A 20,163-nucleotide genomic window follows, 5' to 3' on the forward strand; every position below is an offset into this window, starting at 1 on the left:
CCTTTGATTTCTCTAGGCCCAATATCTCTTCTTAGCAGTATCCGTGTCTAAGATTCATTCTCTGTTCTATAGTTTTCCTCCATTACCATTTGTATAACTATATCAGTTGGCTCTTCCTTCTGCTTTGTTCCACTTATAACTGGGATAGAGAGGTTTTTATTGCTATTTCTAACTCAAAGCCATAGTTTGTATACTAAAGTAGAAACTAGAGGACTCTTTGCTAACCTACTCAAATACCTCAGGAGAGGATAAGAGATTATCCAATGGGCTTAGATTTCTAGGAAATGAAGTGGGTTATTTCCTACTTTTAGGCTACGTTCATTGTGCATTTTTCCCCATAGCTTCAAAGCTTTTTTTTTGTTTCATTAAAATGCAGTGTGAATATGATTCTCCAGATTTTGAGGAGCTATTGATACTATTATACAGTTTAGTTTAAAAACTTTCCTTGTACTAAGATGTCCTTTGGGGACATCAAAGGAGTAATTTTCTTCATGGCTCCTAAATTGCGATATTAAACATAAGTTTAATCTTCAAGAAAGGTTCAACAGTTCTGGATTCGCAAAGCACCAATGTGTAAATCCTTAAAGTTAATAATTTTATTACATTCTTACTCATAATAAATTGGGATTTAAAGTGGTGGGAATCCATTATCACTTGGTCTCATTAAACATATACCTAGCCTATGACTAGTTCAAGGTGTTTATTCAAAACAAATGCAAAGCTTTGTTTACAGAAATAGTTGTACATGTTCATAGTGGCTTTAACTGTAATAGCTAAAAACCAGAAAAACCCAAATATTCACCAACAAAAGAATTGGTAAACAAATTGTGATGTTTTCATACAATAGAATACCACTTAGTAAGAGAGAGAAAAATGAAGTACTGATACACACAAAAACATGGGTATCTCTATGACTTTATGTTGAGTGAAAGAACAGTCCGTATGGTATGATTCCATTTTTATGAATTTCTAGAATAGGCAAAACTAATCTGAGTGATAGCAAGTCAGAAGAGGGGTTGTGAATTGACTACACTACAAGGAGAAGTGAGAGAACTTTCTGGGATGATGGAGGTGTTCTATATCTTGTTTGGGGTGTTGGTTACAGGGGTGTGTACAATTGCTAACACTTATCCAATTGTACACTTTGTATCTGAGCATTTTACTCTATGTGAATTTTATGTGGATTTTAAAAATAGAATGTAGATGTTAACAAGTTTGCAATAATAAAAGGAAAATGTTAGCCAGCCAAAGGGGAGAGATGTAAAAGGGAATGCAAAGATGGAGGGAGAAGTAGCAGCTCTTGTAGTTTCACCTTGCACAGCAGGACGAGGGATCCTGGCTTTATATTTAAATTGATAAAAATAATATGATCAAAAATTGTGAAAGGGAAGATTGAATAGCATGAGTCTTCAAGAAATCATCATTTTATTTAGAGTTGGGAGCCATCAAGTGACCTAACATAAGAAATGGATAGAAGAGGTTGCTTCTTGGGAATGGCACTGTGGAGGAAGGTGTGGCCATGTTTGAGCATTGCTTTTCAGCACAAGCTTATCCAGCAAGCAGATATGTTACTGTGTACACATAGCAGTTTGGTGGAAATAAAATTTTAAAAGATGTCATGATTTCCCCATTACCCTTAGGATAACTTTCAAAAACCTTTATCTTTCATGGCCTGGCACCCACCTACCTCTCCAGCCTCATCCTTTGCCAGCTCTTTCTCTTCCTTACACTCTTCAGCCCCTAATAATCTGGTTTCCAGAATGTATTTAATTCTCTTTCATTCTAGGCTTTTGCATATGCTGTTTCCTCAGGTTCAAATTCTCTTTCCGTAACATTGTGTGTCTCAAACTTCTTAGGTCTCATGCTCACTTGCTCCAGGACTTTTTTGTCCTGTTTTGTGTTCTCCTTTTATCTGTATGTATCTTTCACTAGAATGTAAGCTTGATAAGGGGAGAAACCATATGTGTGTCCTTTTGAAAGCTGCATCCTCAGCTGGTAGCCCAGTGGCCTGAGGTGTAGTTGATTCCTAGGGAAATATTTTAAGTGAATGAACACTTTGAATTGTGAAAATAGTGGCATGAATTTGAAAAATGATTTAAGTGTTGATATCTGTATTTCTTCCTGTAGTCTGTAGACAGCTCTCAAGATGTGAGGTCAATGGGGGCAGTGATTGTCGCAGTCCAGGTTGTGAAAATGGGTGATATCTACTGTAAGTCAATAATCTAATGCTGACCTGGTCAGACCTGGAAGGGTCCAAGAATTCCTTGCCTGCCCTGTGTATTTGCAGCTTCCTCCCTGTTAACAGCTTTTTTTTTTTTATATAAGATTGGCACCTGGGCTAATATTCTGTTGCCAATCTTTTTTTCAGTTCTTCTCCTTTTTCTCCCCAAAGCCTCCCAGTACGTAGCTGTATATTCTAGTTGTAGGTCCTTCTAGTTGTGCTATGTAGGATGCTGCCTCAACATGGCTTGATGAGCAATGCCATGTCCGTGCCCAGGATCCAAACCCTTGAAACCCTGGGCCGCCGAAGTGGAGCTTGCAAACTGAACCAGTCGGCCACGGGGCCAGCCCCCAATAGCTTTCTAATTAGATCAAAATCCAAAGAAAGAGGATACACCTGAATATCTACACGAGAAGCTTTTACATAATTGTTTATTAAAGCTTCTTTTTTCAAAAAACGTTAGAATGCATTTAGAAACTCTTGCATAAAATACTGTGCAGTACTAAAAGATCCACACAAAATAAAATTTAAAGTCAGCTGAATGTTTTTGTTGACATAATAAAATACTCAGTGTTTACCTGCCTATGACTCTTATTGTTTATGAATTGTTGACAAAGAAGAACAAACGTGTCAGTTTGAGACAATATGTGACTTAAGTTGTACTACTCTGAAACACTTTAGAACTCTGACTACAGGAAGTAAGTATTCATAAGACATTCTCATAGAAGAAAGGATTACTTGAGTCAATTACTAACAGATTCAATTTCTGTTTCTTTTATAAAATCTATTCTCCATCTATTTGTAAATAAAACTATTTTTTTGGCTAGATAATTGTAAATGTACTCATGAAATACTTAATTTGTCTCTAATATATTCTTTTTAAAAACTTATTGGGTCTATCATTGGAAAGTCAATGTACTTAATTGGAAAACAAATGATGTGTAACCTCCAAAACTAAAAACTTCAAAATTTAGGATAAGTATACTTTTCCAAAATCTACATATTCACTGAAATATTTGTGTTCCTTATGCAAAATAATTCTCATAAAAATGATCTTATTCAAAATAATACTCATTAATTATCTATAACTTACAGATCTATAGGTTAAGTTAAAATTCCTATCTTGAGTAAAACGTTTTCAGAAAAATAAAATCAATTCTATCAAATCATAGCAAAATTATCTTTCTAGATACTTCATCCAAATTTTAAATATTTTATATATATGTGTGTGTGAATGTAGATATGTATGCAGACATGCATGTAGACATATATGTGTGTAGACATGTTTACATAACAATGAAGAGGCAGAAATATACTCTAGGATACGTGAGATGATCATATCCTTTCTTAATGGATCTGATACAAGTCTCATTTGTTTAGCTTTTATATTAGTCAGTATTTGAAACTATCTGGACTATATTAATATAAAAAGTTAGTTATTGAAAACTTTTCTGTCTGAGGAACAATGAGGAAATGAGAAAGTTTCTTGTTCTTATAGAGGTAAACATTTTTTCCTTTGGGAGATGCAATTTTTTCCTCCCATTGTATTCACGTGTGGAGGAATTGTTCTCATGTTTTATTAAGTATAAAATTTTTAGTACTCTTTGGGAAAGTCAGTTAGCTTTGTTCTTTTAAATCTAAATTTTATTTTTTTATGAAATTAATATATATATCTAGTTTAAAGGTCAGTAGTTTTACAAAGTTTCTCACAAAATATAGCAGTACCCTGTTCCTTTTCTCCTCAACTCGCTATTCTTATTCTTTAGGGGAACCACTTTCAACATTTTAGCTGCTTTTTTCTCAGATTTACCTCTGTGTTTCTAAATACCTTCCTTTCTTCATGTTTCTATTTTGCATAATGTCTCTGATTTCCTACTTTGAAAGATGGGAAGAAATTTTAAAATATCTTTTCCTACATCTTTTCAATTAGTTATACCAATTTTCAGTTAAATCAATTTTTAGTGCTAAAATTATGACTATGATAATGTTATTCATTGTTGATTACATTTCTCTTCTTTAACAATGTTTTGCTTTTCCTGGAGTTAATAATTGATGCACTTTCTCTGTCCTTTTTTTTGTTTTTCATTTACTCTAAACTCTCCATCAGAAATGTGAATTTCTTCTCAATAACTTCATAGAAAATCAGGTATTCTATCATGTTTTTGTTTATATTTGCGTTTTCTTGTAGATATTCCTCAGATAGCTGCGTTGTCGCTCTTTATCCTCTTGTTCCCATCTGGATTAGTTGCTCTGAATTCTGCCGCACATCTGTCATGCGTACTTTCCCTTCACTGTCATCCTGAAAACTCCCTTTGCTTCTCTCTGGTCTTGGACTTCCTCCCCTCTAATCTCATGTCTTCCCTTTCTTAGCTTCCTCTCTCATTTTAGGCAGGCATATCCTCTTAAGACTTCCAGAGAAAGATTATATAATTAGAAGTACATTGTTGAGATATTACATGGTCTGAAAATGCCTTTATTCTAATTTCGAATTTGATTGATCATTTGGGTATAGAAATATAGGTTAGAAATATTTGTTACCTCAAATTTTAAAGACATTTTTCCACTTTCTTTTAGCGCTCAAGTTGTTGTTGAGAAGTATGATGCTATTTTGCTACCTAATATTTTGGTTTTGTCTTGCTTTTTTTTTTTTTCATTGATTAAAGCTTTTAAGGGTTGTTCTTTGTTCTCAGTGTTCTGAAAATTTTACATTGATATGTCTTAGGTTGGATCAGTTTTTATCCATTATATGAAATACTTAGTAGACCTTTTCTATCTGGTAACTTATGTACTTCAGGTCTGATGTACTTTCTGAAACATTTTCTTTGGTGATTCTCTTGGGTTTCTGTTTTGCATTTCTGGAGCTCCTGTAATGTGGGTATCAGACCAGCTTAGTGGGTCCTCTAATTTTCTTATCATTTCTCTCTAATTTCTATCTTTTTCTCACTCTTGTTTTACTTTGTGAGTCAGATTTCTTCAACTTTATCTTCCATCTCCTTTTTGGCTGTATTATTTCTGCTCTTATTTTTAATTCTCACAATCATTTTTTTATCATATCCTGTTCTTGTTTCGTGCTTGCACATCTTCTCTTTTTGACTATAGTTTTCTAAAGTTTTCCTCTGTTCTCTGCATTTTTCCCTTTTTTCTTGTTTCTTTGGTCTGTGTCTTGATTGTCCATTCCTATCTGCAAATGAGGCATTTAAAAGCCAGTGTCTACTTGGTATTAGTGGGTAGAACTTGTTGATTGGCAAGCTGCACTGTATTGTCATTTATTCATTAAAATTAGAATTTTATTTGGTATATTTACTTAATTGTATATCTATATCTATATCTATAGTTTATATACCAAACTTCCAGTAACTATAAGTAGTTGATCTTGTGCTTGTTAGTTTGCTCAGAGAGGAATATTCTGAACTTCCTACTAGGCTACAAGCGTTCTTAGAACTAAGTAGGGCAGGGTAGTTGGAGTGTGTGGTGGAGGGGGATTACTTTTTAGTATACAGGCATTCACTAGACATTTACTTATTCCCTGTGTTCTTTATTTATTGCTGAGGAAGATTCACCCTGAGCTAATATCTGTTGCCAGTCTTCCTCTGTTTGCTTGAGGAAGATTTGCCCTGAGCTGACATCTGTGCCAGTCTTTCTCTATTTTCTATGTGGGATGCTGCCACAGTATGGCCACTGACAAGTGGTGTACGTCCATGCCCAGAAACGAATGTGGGCCGCCAAAGCAGAGTGCACTGAACTTAACCAGCAGGCCACGGGGCCGGCCTCTTCCCTGTTATCTTTATGACACCCAGTCTCTTGCCTCTCCCTGGGGTCTTTTATACTGTGATTCAACTTTTTGGGAGACTGAAAAGCCATTCTCTTTGCCTGGGTTGAGGAGGTAGAATCATCTAGTTGCTCAGGGTAGAGGATTATATCTAAGGGCCGATATACTTCTTAGATTTTCAACCAACCATCCTTTTTGGCCCTACCCTTGCCATTGCCTTCAGAAGTTCAAGATGCCCCCTATTCGTACCTTTTTCTGATTTCTAGCAAATGAATTTGCTTGTTTCTTGGCTGTTAGTCCTCCCCTACCTCTTCTTGGCTTTGAACTCTCAGCTCTCTCTGCTCTAAGTCAATTATCCTTCACTCTTCTATTTTCTAGCATTTGTAATTCACACTCTATCTCTCCCTCCCCGACTCTTCTCTCTGCTATTGTTTCCCTTCCTATTCTTATTGTGCTTCTTTATTATTACTTTTGTGTAGTTATCGGAGGGAACAGAGGCTAACTTGTTTAACGGGGAGTTTTATAGATCTTAAGAAGTTTAAAATACTGAGTTTCAGGGGCCAGCCCAGTGTTGTAGCAGTTAAGTTTGCACACTCCACTTCAGTGGCCTCGGGTTCACCGGTTCGGATCCCGGTGCAGACCTGCATACTGCTCATCAAGCCATGCTGTGGCAGGTGTCCCACATATAAAACAGAGGAAGGTGGGCATTGATGTTAGCTCAGGGCCAGTCTTCCTCAGCAAAAAGAGGAGGATTGGCGACAGATGTTAGCTCAGGGCTAATCTTCCTCAAATAAGGTAAAATAAAATAAAATAAAATAAAATACTGAGTTTCATATGATTTCAATATATTCTTGATCTAAGTCTATCTTGAGTATATATCTCCTTCTCTAACTTCTTTTACTTCCCGTGCAGTAGTAAATCATTAGCAAACTCTACCCTGAGTGCATTAGGATAAACAGCCAAACTCAATCTTAGCTCAGCTTAGGGCCAGCTTCAATTTCAGTGGAGGATCATTTATAGTGAGAAGTAGAGAGCAGGCGTAGAAGAACATTTGGAGTCGTGGAGGATATGTTTTCTGAGCAGACCTGGCAGAGCAAATATTCTTTTTCCCATCTAGTGTTCCTTCCTGTAATAACAGAAAGCATTCTAAAGCAGAGTGTTTGTGCTTAATGAGAGTTACATGGGAGATGTCCTCTCAACCCTGCATGTGTTCATTCGCCTAGTACTTATTAAGAACCTAAATTTGATCCAGGCACTGTTCTAGGCATTGGGGATACAGTAGAAAATAAAAGATGCAGTCTATGCCCTCGTGGAGCTTACATTTCTGTCCTTTTTATAATTCACTATACAATGAACCCTTGACATTTGAGAGAGATGCCACCTTCCTTGAAAGTCTGTACTCACTTAATGCCTAACACTAAAGCATATATCTTACTTACAGAGCAGACATATTATAACAAGTCAAGAGCTATAAAACACTGTGGATTAAAGATGTTGGGTATACATATCCATTACTGTGCAGCAAATTACCTCACAATTTAATGGCTTAAAGATACAATAAACATTTATCATCTCACACAGTTTCTGTGGGTCAAGGCTTTTCAAGCAGCTTAGCTGGATTCCATGACTGGAAGTTTCTCACAAGATTAAATCAGTTTGCCAGACAGGGCTGCAGTCATCTGAAGGCTTGACTTGGGGTGGCTTCCAAGATATGTCATTCACATGGTGCTGGTTGTTGGCAAGAGAGCTTAGTTCTTCATCTGGCCCTCTCCATGCTTGAGTGTCATCGCGACATAGTGCCTGGCTTCTGCCAGATTAAGCAAGCCAAGAAAACAAGGCAGAAACCACAATGTCATCTATGACCTAGCCTCAGATACCATATGCCTTCATTTCCACAGCATTCTATTATTTAGAGATATCAGCCAGCTGTATTCATCATGGGAGAGGATGCACAGGGATATGAATTCCAGGAGGCAAGAATCACTGTGGATCATACTGGAAGTTGGCTACTACACTGGATATTTATCCAGGCTCCCTCACTTACTAGGTTACCCTCTTTTCATCTGTCATGGCTGCTATAACAGAATACAGTAAATTTGGTGTCTTGTAAACAACAATAATGTATTTCTTACAGTTCTGGAGGCTAGGAAGTCTAAGATCAAGGCACTAGCAGATTCAGGGTCTGGGGAGGGACCGCCTCTTGCATAGATGGCCATCTTCTTGCTGTCGCCTCACATGACAGAAGGGGCACGGGAACTTGATTGAGTCCCTTTTATGAAAGCAGTAATGGAATATTTTTTATAAGAGCCCTCATGATCTAATCATTTCGCAAAGGCCCCACCTCCAAATACCATCACGTTGGGAATTAGATTTCAACATATGAATTTTGGGGGGACACAGACATTCAGTCTGTAGTACTCTTAAGCTTGAGTAACTCAGATTGGTGTACTTAGATGAACTAAATCTTATGGTGTTACTTGTGAAGAATCAAAATAAAAAAATATTAGTTCCTTGAAAGCTACTTATGTATAAAGCTTAGATTAACCTAGCGACCTATATACTTTGTTATATAATATGAATTCTGTTGTCAGCTAATGAGGATTCTATAAATGAGTTGAACTTAAAATTAGCCCTTCAGATGTTAACAAAGGGTATCTACATTGTGTATATGTCTGGTGTTTCATCTGGGTAGACCAGATAATCAGGTGACCCCAAAATAGAAACTTCTGTTTGGGAGAACCAATGGTTTGAATTGCATAGAATGTATTTTGGAGGTATTTTCTTATTTAGAAAAGTGGTCATTAGAAACATGTGATCATAAAGAACATCAGAGACCACTAAGCAAAGTGAAATTTCAGGAAGCTATAGAGAATCTTGATTTTTTTTTAGTATGCATTTATATTTTTTATCCTAATGCTTCATGTAGTCATAATGCTGTGTCAAATGTCATTTCAGGATGATGGAATTTGGCCTCCTTGAGAAATAGTTGCTATTGTCATGACTGCCTGGAAGCTTGGTGAAGATTTACTGTTCTCTTCCATCATGCTGTTAGAGCCACAGGTTCATTCTTGGAACTTTTTTTTTTAATTAAGGCAACATTGGTTTGTAACATTATATAAGTTTCAGGTATAGAATTTTATAATTTGACATCTGTATACACTACAGCATGCTTACCACCGAAAGTCTAGTTTCCATCTATCACCATACAGTGACCCCCTTCACTCATTTTGCCCACTCCCCAATCTCTTTCCCCTCTGGTAGCCACCAATCTGCTGTCTGTATCTGTGAATTTATTTTTGCTTTGTTTGTTCACTTTTTTTATATTCTCCATATTGGTGAAATCATATGGTATTTGTCTTTCTTTGTCTGACTTATTTCACTTAGCATAATACTGTCCAGGTCCATGTTGTTGCAAATGGCAAGATTTTATCTTTTTTTTTTTTATGACTGGATGGTATTCTATTTTGTGTTTGTGTATATATATATGTATATATATATATATATATATATACCACATCTTGTTTATTCATTCATCTGTCATTGGACTACGTTGTTTCCATATCTTGGCTGTTATAAATAATGCTGCAATGAACATAAGCATGCTTTTATCTTTTCAAATTAGTGTTTTCATATTCTTCAGATAAATACCCAAAAGTGGAATAGCTGGATCATAAGGTAATTCTATTGTCAATTTTTTGAGGAATCTCTATACTGTTTTCCTTAGTGGCTGTACCAATTTACATTCCCACCAGCAGTGCACCAGGGTTCACTTTTCTTCAAATCCCCTCCAACACTTGTTATTTCTTGGAATAGCCATTTTGACAGGTATGAGGTGATATCTCATTGTGGTTTTGATTTGCATTTACCTAATCATTAGTGATTTTGAATATCTTTTCATGTGTCTATTGGCCGTCTGTATGTGTTCTTTGGAAAAATGTCTATTCAGATCCTCTGCCCATTTTTAATCAATTGTTTGGCTTTTTTTGGTTAGGTTTTGTGAGTTCTTAAATTCTCAAAGTACATACTTTTTTTTGAGAAAGTTGTCATTTTAATTTTAAATCCACTGAAAACCAATGTAATTAGGGTACAGCATATTCTATCTTGCAATAGATTTTAGAAACATGCAAATGAGGCACACTATTTTCCATGCTCGTTTGCTTTTCATCTGGGTGTTTTGAATTTAATGAGTTTTTCCTAAATTGGTGACCAGTAGGCTGACACTATGTTTTACTGTAGAAGAATCTTTTTTTTTTCTTGTAACAATCACAGCTATCAATTGCAAGATACATGTTGCTGTTTTGTGATGAGGAAGCATCCCTAGTCCGATGTAGTTTTTTCTCCCTCTTGCTAGAACAAAATGAATTCTTTCAGACATATTATAACCTAAAGATATATTATTTCGGTGGCAGGAATCCATTGCCAAAAAAACCCATAAAGCTTTTTATGGAACTAAAACAGTTCACGTAGGTAGGAAGTGTAAGACTCATTGCCATATGCTGTTCTCATCCTGTAGCCCTTGACTCTAAATTAGCTGAAATTGTAACATGTACCCCCATGCCTCTGCAGCAGAACTTTCCTGAAAACTGAAGAGGAGATCTATAATACCATTACTTTTACTAGAGCTTACAGAAGAGTTTTTTTTGTCAACTTTCCAGTAGGGATTTGAGAGGGCTATTGAATCCTGGACTATGTTTCCATAGAACTTGTTTTAATAAGTGTTATGTGGAGGAAAAAAATTCTGCGGTCATATAATTTCAGGAAATTATAAATCTGTAAACAAAGTTAAACAGGCTTCTTGATACTGCTGGTGGTCACAGAGCTCTTGATCATTGTGTATCACCAAAAGGGGATATTTTATAGGAATCCAAAATTGCAGGGAGCTCTTTTTCCCCTAGGAGTATGTTGTATGGCCAATGTCTATGGAGCAAATTCAGGGAAACACCTTTATAGGTATTTCTCATTCATTGCAAACTGAAGTTCACCTTGGTTCTTGATGTTTTGATCAAAGTGTGACCTCTAAAAGGTGCATATTATGGACCACCATGCTCCAATTCTATAGGGAAGGCAATATTTGATATGTTAATTAGTGATGGAGCTGAATATAATATGCCTGAGTCTTAAATTAGGTTTAATTACTTCTATATATAAGACACTGAGTGCAGTTTCCTCACTGCCTAAGCTAAAGTTAAATGTGCTGAGATTTTGAATTCTCTTTTATAGGCTATATACCTTAGTAACATTTGAATATATATAGAACAAATCAACTGGGCTTACTCTGTTCTAAGCAGTGAGCTAAGAGCTTAAGGAACATGAACTAGGAAATCATGATGATAGTGTGGCTTAAAGAAGCTCAGTAAGTGGTCTGGGGTCCTATGGCTAGTAACATGGTGAAGCAGGGCCTCAAACCTGGGCTGGCTTCACACAAGCTCCTAACCATTTCTTGGCAAATATAGCCAGGGGTGGAACACTAGTAATCAGTTGTTAAATCTCTTTAATGAAAGAGTATCCTGATTTACGTGAAAATAATGGGATTTTAATTGAAATTTTTAAAAGATGATGTTAATTATGTAACAATATAGTCAGAATTATCTCAAGAGATGACATTGTCTTTAGTGTTAGTGATGAAAGAATAAATATCCCTAAAGAATTAAGTTGAGATGAATTAAGTTGAGATGAGATATATTCCTAAGCAAATTGTTTTAAACATATGCAAGTATGTTTTAGCAGAGATTTTGTTTGTGTTTTGCAAACTTGGCAAGTTGGCATTTCTTGGAGAGACATTAAAATGGAGAGGGTCTCAGACTTTTTGAATCACCATTCTGCCACTTACTAGATATCCTATTTTGGTCTAGTTGGTTTTTTTTTTTTAAACCGTTTTGGAGCCCAAGTTTCCTTTAGTATAAAATGGATAAAGTAGTATGTATTTCATAAAGTTGTTGTAAATCTTAAATACAAAACTTATATAAAGCACATAGCTCAGGGCAAATAATAGCATATAAATGGTATTTTTCTTGCCCATTCCCCTACCTTAGTAATATTTAAAAATTTTATTTGTTATTGAGAGAAACTTACTTAATATATTTTTTTAAAGACAAGATAAAATATCTGGAACCTTCTACAACTGGATGGCATCCTCCTGATGAACTAATTTATAGTCAAAGATCTTTAATGCCCGGCTGAAAATTGCCTTAAAAAGTCCTCTTTTTTTTTTTTTTTTTTTGCCTGTGAGACTCATGTTTTTAGTCATTTAACATTTCAGAAATGTTCAGAGAGGCTGTTATTAATTCACTAGTGTGATTTATAATCAATGGCACCTTAGGATCAAAGAAATACAGTAGAAAACCTAGTGAGTAACGTAGCAAAAGTGTTGTAATCTATCATGTATGCAACTGTTATTTCTCCATATCATTGAAAGGAAACTGAAGCCCCAAAGCCAGCATATCAATGGGTAGAGAGAAGACTTCTGATTCCATTTGTCAGAAAAGGTTATCCCTACTTTTATTTAACACTAGCCCTTAATTCCACAAAGAATAAAACCAAAGTAGCCAAATTGCAAACAAGAAGCACGTAGAGTAGATTGGAAAAACCTTTTTTTGGCATGTGTATTATTTTTAAACTTTGATGTGAACTAAAGAAGAAATGTGTTTCTCAGAGGCCTCTAGGAACAGATAATCAGTAGAACAGATCATTTATAGAGGCAGTTGGTCTTGAATGGTTTGTGCGATTTTTATAATAATTTTTGTCAAATAAAAAGCTGCAGTAAATCCGCAGTACAGTCCTATCACTGAAGTGGCTCAACCCTGGCGTCAGAGTGTGCAAAGGAAAATCTGACCGTTGGAGAAACATAGGCACTTGTAGCAGATGATTGCGTCCTAATGCAAGCCTTTCTGTTGCTTTGGTTATTTAAGGCACATTTATAAAATATATGATTCAAAGCTGCTTTTTCTCTGTGTCAGGTATAGACAAACACAGGCTAATAAAAATAGCCAGGGAGGAGCTTAGCCTCCCAGGATGGGCTATCTGAAGAATAATGACATACATTCTGCCTTGAAGGCTGTAATCCGTCTTTATTGAAAAGAATCTAGACGGAAGACATGCAGGGGCTTTTGGACAGTCCTGCCTCATTACATTTTGCATTTATCTGCCATCTTCTTACATCTCTTGGTCTTTGAGGGTTATAACCAATTACAGTGATTTTTTGTTTTTACAAAGGAAGATAAATGAACCTACCATATAAAATCACATCCTTGTTTCTTTATTTTATTTGGATCGCTGTAAAGATTCAATGTTGAACTTCTCCCTTCAAAACTTAAGTAAAGGGGCCGGCCCTGTGGCCGAGTGGTTAAGTTTGCACGCTCCACTTCGGCAGCCCAGGGTTCCGCCAGTTCAGATCCTGAGTGCGGATGTGGCACCACTCGTCAGGTCATGTTGAGGTGACATCCCACATGCCACAACTAAAAGGACTTGTACCTATAATATACAACGGTGTACTAGGGGGCTTTGGGGTGAAGAAGAAGAAGAAGAAAAAAAACCAATTAAAACAGGCTAAGAAAGGCTGGTGGCTTGATGTATTTATTTTTTCTTTGAAAAGACACAGTAATATTTTTAACTGCAATTTTATGACTAGGCTTTCAACGTACCTTAATATTTTTTATATTAAAGTTTGAGTAAACATGACTGATTTTATATATGTGTGTGTGTGTGTGTATGTGTAAAGAAATTTCTGTGCAAGTGAACATTCTAAGTGGGTCTAATTTTAAATACTGATCATGCTAATGCATTTTGCATAAAGTTTAAACTTAATGTGTGTTTTCCTTCAGCTCATGCCCCCAGATGACTTTCTAGCTAGGACACCTTTGGAGCAAGGCAGACAAAAAAAATGAGAGCTCCTCTCCATTACATAGCACAGTGCTGCCGGATTATTTCCTATTTTGAGTAGCTGTAGGATCTAACTGACACAGCAGGATGCCTCAGAATATCTTTATGTAGGAGAACTCTCTCTTATTCTTTCTCTCTCTTTTCTCTTCTCTTCTAAATTCCAAAAAAAGGAGTTGGAGAATTTTTATTGTTCTTCTAAAAATTAAAACTTAGAAAAAACTTTTTTTGCATTCAGCCATAAAGTACATCAAGATTCTAATCTTCCTTCCGCCCATAAAAGAGGACACAAAGGAAAGATTAGCAAAGGAAAGACTAAGGAAATAAACCTGTTTTGTAAAGAATAGTATTAAATGCGAACAGTTAAAATTAATATATTCCAAACAACCCTGACAATTAATAGTGGTTACATTATTAAACTCCAGTCCCTCTTCGATACATTTTGTAAATACTGGGCATATGTGATGCTTATTATACACGTAGGCATCTTAACAGAAATCCAGCCTTGAGAATTATGGTAATAAAACTGATAAATGTAAAAAATATCAATTGCTTTGCTATCTCAGTGTAAACGTACTCACAAAATGAAAAGTCTAGAGTAATTGTTTAGGATTTCTCCTCTGTCCCCACCCCAGAACTGATTAAAATCTAACTGTAAGAAAATGTGTGTTTTGAAAGCTATGCTGTATGCTGTTTATTGCAATTATCATTTGTTTCAAGTTTGGTTTAACCAAATGACAAAGTCAGAATAATCTTTCTGGCCAATAGTTTTGTTTCAATAAACATTAAGAAATGTTCTGTTGCTCAGAAATCTTTGACAGCTCCTCAGAGCCGCTAAGAAAGTCCTAATTTTTTGTATGGTAGTCAAGTCTTACAAAAAACTATTTTGTTAGCCTTTTCTCCCACCCTTCACCCTGCTTCCTATGCTCGCTAAGCTCTTTGCCTTTCCTCTAGTGTGTTTTAGAATTTCAGTGTCTTTGGAAGGCCCCTCTCATCACTTTCCTGCCTAGCAAACTCCTATTTTTCTTGAAGCTTAGTTCTAATTTCCCTTCCAGTGAAGGATTCTTGCATCCTTTTTTCTTCTGTCTCCTGGCCAAATTCCTTACTTCCTCTCTGCATTCCTTCATTCCTTTACTCATATCACATGTATGGTGTAAGTTACACTATTATTTTAGGATGCTTGCTTTTCTGCTAGTTTCTTAGTCTTTTGGAGAGCAGGTATAATATTTTGCTTACATTTTCATCACCATAGCCAGGCACAGTGAAAGAGGTAAATAAATGAATTGAGTCATATATCTATCTAGAGTTGTCAACAGCCATTTTAATAAAGGAAGGAGAAAATATTAAAAATGGCTTCCCTTTCATATGAGTATATTAATCTTAATGTTTCAGTGAATGGACTGTTTGAATAGTTGAAATTTCTAGTTGCCTGTATATTCCCAAGGTAATTTATATTGCTCCCGTGTTTTACCATAGCTTTGATCCCAACTTGTGGGCTATCTAAAGATTCCTTACAAAATTAATTTAACTATCTAAAATATATCATACAGTTTTCTTTAAATGGGTTGCTTTACAGGCTCTTATTTTCATAAGATTTTCCAGCAGAAGTAATTTAGCGTTGGTGTCTATTCCAAAAGCCTTCAGTAGAGCTGATGGCATTGAAGTGGAGCCAGAGAAGAAGATGAAGAAACAGGCTAACTACCCCTTCACTAAGGAGCCAGAGGCACAAGCTGAAAAGTGACTTTCCTTTGACTAAAGAAAATCACATTCCACTAGAGGCAGCACATTTTCAGACTGGTGATTGGCCAACTTTATGTCCAGAAGGAAATGAATTTAATAGACAAGGAGTAGCCATTCAGAGAATTAAACTTTTTGTCTATGTTTGGACTGAAGAGACGAGGCCCATCTCTTCCTTCTTGAAGTAGGGCAATTCAAGCTCTTTTGGTCTGTAAGAGAAAATCAAGCTCCCAGGGAATTTTAAAAGGGCTTTTTCTTGCGAAATATGACAGTTTGCAGAAGCGTTTTCTTCTTCCATTTACCCTTTCAATGAGGAAACTTATCTTCCTGACAAAAATTGCATTAAGAAGCAGCTGTAGTCATTTCCCCTTAGGCGGCATTCTGAGGAATATTTGAGAGAATAACTCCCTGAAGATAAATGGGCTCCTCAGTAGCCTCAGGCATGAGGAATAAAAAGGATCCTTTGTTTTTTTATATTCTGGGCACTTCTGTGAATTGGCTGGTTAGCACAAATTAAAAATCAACAAAACTTTTTAATTGGGAATAGTTGCTGATCAGCTGTATTCGTGTCCTAGTTGAAGTTTAATAGTGGGAGGGGGTTGGTCTTCTGGTTGGTGAAGGTTCTTTTCTCTATTTCCAAGTTGGGGGCAGTTTGAAGTATCTTTTTGTGGTCCGGAGTGAGGCTGAGAAGTTGAGTGAAGTTACACTCTGTAAATCCATACCTCTTTTCAGGAGATAGCTCTGTTCAGTCTCTCAGGCTGCAGGTGTTGGAGCAATAGGAGCTGTTATTTAAATATACTGAGGCAGTCACGTCACACATCACGGAAATCCTGTCTCTGAAGTTGTACTTTGGTGCTCAAATCTCTCCTCATAATGTTCTGGGGCTCTCCTCTTCACTGTACCCCATTTTCTTTCCCCCACAGTCCCCACAGACATTTTCATCTCTCTCTTATTGCCCACTCTTGCCTTCGGGATCTCCTGGTTGTAGATTTACGTTTCTCCAAGTATTTGGTTGTACCCCTTACCTCTGATTAGCCCACAAAGACAAGGTAGCAAAAATCCTCCTCAGGAGGGGAGGAGTGAGAATGGTTAAGAAAACTTATATTTAACAATTTAGCCTGCCCTGTAATTCCACTGCCTTGTCTACAATGGTGCTAATTGAATATGCCCTTCCACTTAGGATTTAGGGTGAAATAGGTAGTATTTTATCAGCTAAGAATTTACTGAGTATATACTCCTTTCCACAAGTAATTTCTTGATCATAAGTATGAAATCACTCTGTAATTCTCATTCTCCCTCTCTCTCTCTTTTGACTCTTTCTTATCATTCTTTACAACAGTTTTTACTTGTTTACAGCTTTGGACAGCTGCAAGTGTTGATTAATATCCATAAGACTTAGTAAGACAAATCTATAGTACTTCATGTGACAAGAATAAAACTTTTTCAAATCTAGGATTCATTTTATCTCTACAAATTATGTGTTAAAATAATCACTTTTAGGTAAAATGCCCTTTGGAATCACAACTTACAGAACAGACCTTTGTGAAAAATTTCATTTGTTGATAGAAGGACCAATGGCTTTAAATATATTTTTCCCATATTAAATGTTTTGAGTTGACAATTCATGTTTCAAAGAGAAAATATAATGATTTGATCGTTTGTTTTTTAGCATATTCATTTTCCTACTATGGTTAATGAAATGGACTCTTTATAGTGAGGAGGGTCCTCTGACAGAAGGTTTGTGACTGGCAATAGTATGTTGTTCAAGGTGTGGGAAGAACAGGTAAGAACCAGAAGTTGCAAGTGGATGTTGAAGTTGGGAGTGGTGGTGGTGAAAGGCACAAGTGGACCAACAACCCTAAATGTTACTAAATACAAAGAAGAGCCTTTACACCAATTTCTAAGTGGTGTTTGACTGTTTTGAAAGGATGTTAGGAGGGAGAGCAGGGAGAAATAAGAGTGAGGAGGTAGAAGAGAAAGTGTAGGCTGTCCTTCACCTTGGGGCTTTCCCACCAATCAAAGGCACAGACCCCAGATTCTACCCAAAAGTTCATTTTAACTGATGTCAGAAGTTGCTTTTAGCCTTCCTGATAAGGGGCTATTTTCTAGAATGACAATTTATACTACAGTTTTGAAGTAAACACCTCTTTAATTGGGATCTACCAAATATCTCTTATGTTTGATGTTGGAAAAACTTGATATTAACTTCTTGTTGAGAAGGCCCTCTCTTATTCCTTGGAAAACAAATTTGTCATAACACCTCTTTATACAACTTTATTTATCTTCATTACTCAAGTAAAAACTGAGCAATAACAAAACCTTGTTATATGAAAGGACAGTATATGATGCAGAGGAAAGAACAAACAGCTGAGAACCAGTATGCTTGAGTTTTAGCTCTGCCATCCCCATCCCCAAGAAGAACAGTGTTGCTTTCATTTGTTTTGCATATTAAGTTTCAATGGAGTATTTTAGTTGAAAAGAGGGTTCTGTACAAAAAAGAAAGAAAAAAGCTTTAGAAATCATTACCAATAAGTGTGCTGCATCCTGGGTTTGTCCTTGGGTACAGTGATATTTTCTTTCTCTTTCTAGAGAATGGTATCCAGCATGTGCTAGTATCTTACAAGGCATTAGCCACTAGTGGGGGCTGTCGCAGAAGAGGAAAAAAAATGCAGGTACTATATGGTAGCAACCAGACAGTTGACCCAACCAAGCGATGGGCATACTCTTGGGTCTTCCAGAAAAACTTGGGGAGCACTTTACTGTCAAAAATATGGAAGAACTTTGTTGACTGCTGGAGTTACTTGTGCATTTTCCAGTAACATGATATTTTTTGTATTCCAAAAAATACAAAAGAAACAATTCTGATATATGTTTGTGCCATTTCAAGAGGATAGGATTTGTATATGAGCCTCCCAAGTTGAGAAATACAATATGCTACTGCAGTTAGAACCTAGATGGAAATTGGGAAATCTGAGTTCTGGCACCAGCTCCCTGGTGGAATTGTGTGTCTTTGACCAAATCACTTAACTTCTTTGAGCTCCCATTTCCTCCGTGGACTAAATTCTCTCTAGGATCCTTTTCAGCAGTAAAAATGTGTTCCTAATATTTTTATGATTCTAAAAGCACCCGAGATACATTTAAATGGATAGTAAATGCTGAGATGAAGACATAGATACTTGAGTGCCCTTTCCAAAGAACTAGAAGAATAGTGCTTGCTTCATATAAAGATATATTTTTGACTCTTGAGTCAGTCTCTTTTTACCAGCTTGCCATTAAACTTGATCAGTATATAAAAGTAGTTGCTTGCATGCATGAGCAATTAAATGGTATGGAGAGAAAACAAACATCTCCTGTTAATAAGTGACTGTAGTGTGTTATTCACTTGGCTAGCGGGGGGAAAAAATCTACCTTTGCTTTTGATACTTGTTTTTCAATTTAGCTTACAAATGAATTAAATATCTCCACTGTAACCATCTCGTTTGAACTGCAAAGTCTGGAAGTGCTTGATTAGTATTATATTAAAGTTGCCAATAAGTATCTGAATTTAATTCAGTATAACAGATTTTTATTGAATGTCTCATTGGGCACAGCATTGGATATACCATATTCACGAGAGTTCTGTAGTTGTCTGATTGGGGCAGTATGATTTTCATAAGTGAAAAGATCAATGGACCGTAGGAAAGGATAAGACGATGTGCAACTCAGTGACAAAGAAGAGGTAAATCAAAGAGGACTGGATGAGGAAAGGCTTGCTGGAGTTAGTAGGAGTTGACCATGGCCTTAAAGGTTGTGGGGGGTATTGGGGCTCCCCCAAGACCACTCTCAGGCTCGATGATTCACTAGAAGGACTCACAGAATTTAGAAGTTTTATACTCATGCTTATGGACATTGACGAATCAAGTCAAACTGAAATCAAAGATTCATGCAAATGGATATACGAGACCAGAGTTCCCAAGCCTTAGCTGCACATTACAATCACCTGAGAAGCTTTTAGAACTCCTACTGCCCAGGCCACTCCCCAGACCCATTAAATCGGAATCTCTGTGGGTGTAACCAGGATCAGTTTTTTAAAGCTTTCTGGATGATACCAATTTGAAGCCAGGTTTGGGAACCATTGATCTAGAATGTAACTTCCACGAGGGCCAGGAGTTTAATTTTCTTCACAGGGGTATCGCCGGCACCTAGACCAGAACCTGGCATATGGTATATGCATAACATAAACCAGGAAGCAAAATTTGGTTGAAACCAGTTTTTAGAAACTCAAAGTGAAGCAAAGATAGATGGTTATTTGGTAATTGTAGACAAAATCACAACCAATAAGTATGTATTAGGCCAGAGAAAACACAAAGCACCAACAGAAATTTATCCTCCTTCTTTTTTGGTTCCTCAGTGCCCAGCACGGAGCCAGGAATACAGGAAGAACTTAGTGCATTTTTTTCAAGTAAATCAATTAATGAGGGTGGCTAAAAAGCAAAATCAAAAACAATAACAAAAGAGAAATCTGAGATACAGGATACATAAGCAAAATAGATGGAATTAAGTGTAGTGATTCCATTTTTTT

General features: G+C 36.4%; 1 protein-coding gene across 6 annotated transcripts in view; it reads left to right on the forward strand.

Annotated features, from left to right (window-relative positions):
- Window positions 1–20,163, forward strand: part of OXR1 (oxidation resistance 1) — a 458,899-nt gene that overhangs the window by 29,568 nt on the left and 409,168 nt on the right. For 2 of the 6 annotated variants that reach the window (XM_070481471.1, XM_070481472.1), the window contains exon 2: window positions 8,946–9,050. The exons of the other annotated variants lie outside the window; for them this stretch is intronic. The gene's annotated coding sequence lies outside the window, so the exon portion shown is untranslated. The remainder of the gene's footprint in view (window positions 1–8,945; window positions 9,051–20,163) is intronic. 6 annotated transcript variants of the gene reach the window in all.

The sequence above is a fragment of the Equus asinus genome, chromosome 12 (assembly GCF_041296235.1).
Source record: "Equus asinus isolate D_3611 breed Donkey chromosome 12, EquAss-T2T_v2, whole genome shotgun sequence".
Classification (NCBI taxonomy): Eukaryota; Metazoa; Chordata; class Mammalia; order Perissodactyla; family Equidae; genus Equus; species Equus asinus.